Source organism: Protopterus annectens, chromosome 4.part0 (assembly GCF_019279795.1).
Source record: "Protopterus annectens isolate FY-2018-M chromosome 4.part0, PAN1.0, whole genome shotgun sequence".
Taxonomy (NCBI): Eukaryota; Metazoa; Chordata; order Ceratodontiformes; family Protopteridae; genus Protopterus; species Protopterus annectens.
The window spans coordinates 258,372,871-258,378,870 of NC_056733.1; the positions used below are offsets into that span (position 1 = coordinate 258,372,871).

The 6,000-nt window shown below is 47.3% G+C and overlaps 1 protein-coding gene across 2 annotated transcripts in view; it reads right to left on the reverse strand.

Moving 5' to 3' along the window:
* The window catches only part of FBXW8 (F-box and WD repeat domain containing 8), a 1,953,337-nt gene that overhangs the window by 1,144,964 nt on the left and 802,373 nt on the right, over window positions 1-6,000 (reverse strand). The window lies entirely within an intron of this gene.

A 6,000-nucleotide genomic window follows, 5' to 3' on the forward strand; every position in this document is an offset into this window, starting at 1 on the left:
CTTGTTTGCTGCGTTTATATATACCCCTGTAGGGGTGCACTCCCCAAGAAAGAAGAAGAAGTACTGAACAACCAGGATGATACTAGCCTCTAGGTCAACTGTCAGCCAGGAGGGGGATGGAGGGAGGGACGTGAGAATAAAGGCGAGATAAACAACTCACGTGGAACGTTATGGTGAGTACATAACTTCTTTATGTGAAGTTGTTAAATCTTGCCGTTTATTCTCACTGATGGGTAGCGTCCCTAGCACCCGCAATCCTGGGTGGCTCACAGGAGTACATTTTTCAGTACCTTAGAACCAAAAGAAGACCTGTCCCTGGAAGCCTTATCCACTTTGTAATGAGTGATAAAAGTATGAGGCTTACACCAAGTGGCTGCAGCACAAATGTTATCAAGGGGCAATTTGGCTTGAAAAGCAGAAGACGTAGAAACGGCTCTGGTAGAATGAGCCTTTACTTTGTGTGGCAAAAGTATGTTAGCAGTTGCATGAACAAATGAGATACAATCCGATAACCATTTTGAAAGGGTTGTTTTAGCCACTGGTCTACCTTTTCTGGCCTTCGAAAAGGATACAAAAAGTTGATCTGATTTCCTAATATCCTTAGTTCTATCAAGATAAAATCTGAGCTGTCTGTGCATGTCAAGTTTGTGCAGCATGTATTCTAATTTGCTGGAACGGTTGGGAAAAAAGACTGGCAACTCAATGACCTGATTGATATTAGACTCAGAACAGACTTTAGGCAAAAATGAGGGGTTTGTTCTGAGAGATACTCTATCAGCATGGAAAATCATATAATGAGGTCTGATAGATAATGCCTGAAGTTCTGACACTCTGCGGGCAGAAGTAATGGCCACTAGAAAAATAGTTTTCCAGGACAAAAATTTGAGATCACAAGATGATGCTGGTTCGAAGGGGGGAAGAATTATTTGAGACAGCATAAAATTCAAATTCCAAGGAGAATAAGGGATTTTGACAGGAGACCTAATGTGAAAAACACCTTTGAGAAAATCCTTAGATAACTTATGGGCCATAACATTTAACCCATCCAATCCAAGGTGGAAATTAGATATGGCAGCTAACTGAACACGAACTATGGCAGCTGCTACTCCTTCCTTAAAAATCATTGTCAAAATCTCTAGAATGGAAGACAAAGGAGCTTGGAATGGGTCAATTTTTTGTATGCTGGCCCAGATGGAGAACCTTTTCCACTTACTGCGATATAGTTTTCTGGTGGATGGCTTATGAGAAGACAACAGAATATGTCTTGTGTCATCTGAGAGGGAATGAAAGCCTGGTTATTTGGGGAAGTGGATCAGCCAAGCAGTCAGCTTTAGAGACTGCAGGGAAGGATGGAGGTCCCCTGATAGGAGTGTCAGGAGGTCTGGAACTGGATCCAGGATCCATGGATCCTCCAGCAGATGATGGTGAAGAAAAGGGAACCAAATCTGTCGAGGCCAATGGGGGGCTATAAGGATAACAGTCCTTCCCAGCGACTTTGCTTTCTGTACAAACCTGGCTATCAATGGAATTGGAGGGAATGCATATAGGAGACCCGGAGGCCAATCGTGTACGAGTGCGTCTCTCGGGGGATGTCCCGGAGGTGGTATCAGGGCAAAGTAGCTTCTGCATTTGGTATTGATGTGACTGGCAAAGAGGTTGCAGCAAGGTTGGCCCCATATGCGGAAAATCATGTCCGCAACGTGTTGGTTGAGAGACCACTCGTAAGGCAACAAGATTGCCCTGCTCAGCTTGTCCGCTATTACGTTGGATTTCCACGGGATGTGCGTTGCCAACAGAAAACGCTGGGATGACACAGCCCATTGCCATACCCTGAGGGCTTCTCGACAAAGGGGGTAAGACTTGGTTCCGCCCTGTTTGTTCAAGTACCAGACCACTGACATGTTGTCTGTCTGAATTGCAATTGTCCCTAGAGGAAGAGAGTCCTGAAAGTACTGCAACACCAGAAGTGCTGCTCTCAACTCCAGAACACTGATATGCAGATGTGACTCCTGATCCGTCCATGTGCCTTGGGCAGTCTTTCCCTGAAAATGCCCCCCCCCCACCCTATCAGGGAAGCGTCCGTGGTCACAGTGGCTACGGGGGGGGAGGGCACAAAGGGTTGTCCTATTGTGACCTGAAGAGACATCAACCACCACCGAAGGTCCCTCTTGCAAGAGTTTGTGATGAGAATCATATGGTTCATTGGCAATTTCTGGTAAGACCATTGAGCGAACAGAAGCCATTGAAGAATTTGCATATGCATCCTTGCGAGTGGAATGGCTAGAATTTCTGCTGCCATCAAACCTAGTACCTTCACGACCTCTGCGGCTGTAGCTCTGTTCTTTGACACCAATGAGTTGACGTGTTGGCAAAGAAGTGAGACCCTTTCGACTGGAAGATGTACAGTGGTGGTTGAGGTATCTAACTCTGCTTCTATAAAGATGGTATGCTGCAATGGCGACAAGGCAGACTTTTCGAAGTTGACTGTAATGCCTAAGTGGTTGCAGAGTGTCAGAGTAGATTCTGTTGCCTGAATCAATTGATGCCTGGTGGTGGCAGTAAGGAGCCAATCGTCTAGGTATGGAAACACCTGGAATCCTAGATGCCTCAGGTGAGCCATGACCACTGCCATGCATTTGGTGAACACTCTGGGGGCTGTAGTGAGACCAAAGGGCAGGGCTCAAAACTGGTAGTGACTGGCTCCCAGCCGGAAATGCAGGTGATCTCTGGAGTGTCTGTCCATCTTTATGTGGTAGTACGTGTCCTTGAGATCAATGGAGCACATCCAATCGCCTTTCCCTAAAAAGGGAAGAATGGCCTGAAGCGTGACCATTCAGAACTTCTCTTTTTTTTACAAATTGGTTGAGTCTGCTGAGGTCCAAGATAGGTCTCCAGTCCCCTGTTTTCTTTGGAACCAAAAAGAATCTTGAGTAAGTTCTGAATCCTGCTTGGTCTGCTGGGACTGGCTGGATGACTCTTTTTTTCTAGCAACTTGCGGACCTCTATAGTTGCTTGTCCCCTGAGACTGGGTGGAACAACCAGGATTCTGTTGACAGGAGTGGGAGGGGAAGAGAACGGTATGAAATACCCTCTGGAAATGATGCTTTGTACCCAGGTATCAGATGTTATGCTTAGCCAGGCTTCTGGGTACAAAGATAAGTGACCCCAAACTGCCTCCAGAGCCGGACAGTCGGGTCTCCTTTCAGGAGCGCTGGTAGGGTTGACCAGATAACTGGCCTCTGTCATCCTGCTGTTGCGGACCCCCCCTGCCACGTGGACGGCGTCTTCCATTATAACCCCCTCCTCTGCCTCTAGAGGGGGTTTCACCACATGTGTCCTGAAAGGCTACCTGGGCTTTTCGGAACCACATCTTTCCGCCCGCCCACCCGCCCTAAAGGCCCTTGGGATAGGGCCGAGTAGGGGGTAGAAAAATGGACTCTGACGGCAGATAGAGTCTTTCCTTCCTGCTCACACCTGGTTAGAGTTTCCTTTACCTTGGGCCCAAACAGGGATGAGCCATCAAATGGGGTGGTGATAAAGGAAGACTTAAAAGGCTCCGCAAAGGAACAGAGATGCATCCAGGCTTGTCTACGCAGAGCAATGCCTGAACTAGCGGCCCTACTCATACCATCAGCTGCGTAAGATATGAGACGCATGGACGAGTTCACAATCGAGTTTAGGGTAGCGAGCTGGGTGGTAACTTTGTAGGCAACCCCTGCAGCTACCATACCCTGGAGAGTATCTCCAAGCTCCTTCAGGAGATCTCTTTGTAGGGTGGTAAAATGGGTGAAATAGTTCAGTCATTGAAGGGAAAAAGTCACTGAACTAAACATGTTTCCCATATCTATCCATGATCCTGCAATCTCTGTTAGGAGGATGGATAGATGAGGATGTCTCAGACGTTTCCTTTTTGGTGGCTGCCGCCACCACCATGGCATCAACAGGCACTCCCTTAGTCAAAAAAGCTTTGTCCATGGGGGCAGAGATGAACTTATTTGGCTTCTGAGGGACAGGTTCCATGGCCTCCAGAGACTCCCACGCCTTACGAGAGATCAGCTCCATGAGCTCATCATAAGGCGGAGACACCCAAGAGGTGGAAGGTTGAGACCCGAAAGCCTTCAAGAGCACTGACTCGTCCTCAGTAGGGCTTTTGGACTGCCAAACTCCCCTCTGATTAAAAATCTCTAATATCTCCACAAAGGAGATATCCTCCCTGATCGAGGGGACCCTTCTGACTCATCCAAGTCAGTGTCAGATGTCAAAGACTCCTGTGGGGAGTCTAAGTGCCTCCTCTTGCACAGTCTCTTCCTGGGTACCTCCTCAGTGGGGGCTTCTGGGGAGGTCTCAGAAGAGCAGGGGGCACCCTGTGGGGCTACTTGAGGCTCAGGGTCTCTACGCATGGGTTGACCGGTAGAAGCAGGAGTGGACACAGGAACTTGAGGGGAGGAGGAAGCCAGACCTGATGCTGATGACGTCTTTGAAGACAGGACTCTCCTCATGGCATCGAACGCACCATGACTCTGACAAGAAGGGGAAGACGGATCCGGAGGGACCGTCCGATCCTCCCGCACCAAGGCCATGGGCTCCAAGCCCGAGGTAGGAGCCGAGCTCATCCAAGCCGAAACCCTGAGAGGAAGAGTCAGCACTAACAAATTGGTATGAGTATCCTCTCTGGACCCGACAGGAGAGTGTCGGCTCCTAGAGTCCCCAGTCGGCACCGAGGACATCCGAGTAGATGGAACCGATAACACCGGAGCAGGTCTCGGCTCCACAGGCTCAACAACCATCAGGGCGGCCACCTCTGGCTCCGAAAGTCCAGTACAGTTCAGAGGAGGAGCAGTCAAGTCCAGGGTAATGGTCTTCGGTTCCGACAATTTGGAAAAGCCTGGTGCCCGTAAAAGCTTCTGCACCAACCGGTCCATATCCAGATCTCAGAGGCTGTCAGAAGACTTTGAGGAGTGCACTGAGGGTGCTGATTGAAGCAAAGGAGATGAGGGAATATCAGAAACCAGCTCCAAAGCTGTAAGCTGGCTCCAAACGAAAGGGACACTCGGTTTCGAAGGCAGTGGAACCGATGACCCTACACCCTCCATTTTTTTTAGCCTTTTTAGATAACGTGGAGTCACCTGATGGATGACTTAGAGGATTTACTAGCGCCATCCTGGTCACCCAGTGCTTCTGAGAAGGGGTGCTGAAGTAAGCCCCTATCCACCAATTTCCTCCTCCTCTCTAAAAGTATCCTGGAAGAGAAGGAGTGACAGATGCTACAAAAGTCTAGGAGGTGTAATGCCCCCAGACAATATACACACTGAACGTGCCTGTCAGTGACTGACATTTCTGTCCACAATCCGGACATTTTTTGAAGCGAGATTTAGGATGTTGCTTCTCTTTCTCTTCAGACATCCTAAATTTAAACAAATAGAAAAAACACACTCTAAGCAACTATTAGCTATTGAAATAACTACTGAATAAGAATTTAGTTAAATGCAAGGCCAACACTACTAGGCCAACTGCTAACTAGAAACACTTAAATGGAAAAAACACAGCCAACACAGGGCACTTATCTAAATCTATATATATATATATATATATATATATATATATATATATATATATATATAAACTATCTTAACAAGAATGAAAGTCAAGAAAACGTTTTTAAAACTTGCGAATAAAAGAATCTTTCCAATAAAATTGGTCCGAGCAATCTGGAACACCGAGATCTGTGCAGCGGCAAACTATATCTGAGGTAATTCCAGCAGTGCATCATGGGATAAGGGGCTTGGTCTTGAGCTACTGGTAAACCTTGAGCTTTGCTTACGGCCGCGTCAGAGCCTAGGATCGGCTCTGAACACATCAGTGAGAATAAACGGCGAGATTTAACAACTTCACATTATTTGTTTTACAATCAGAGTTCCTACTGCTGTTCCCAACTCAACATTTTAATAAACACGTATGCACAAACTATATATATCTGCCTCTATATTTATATATATATAT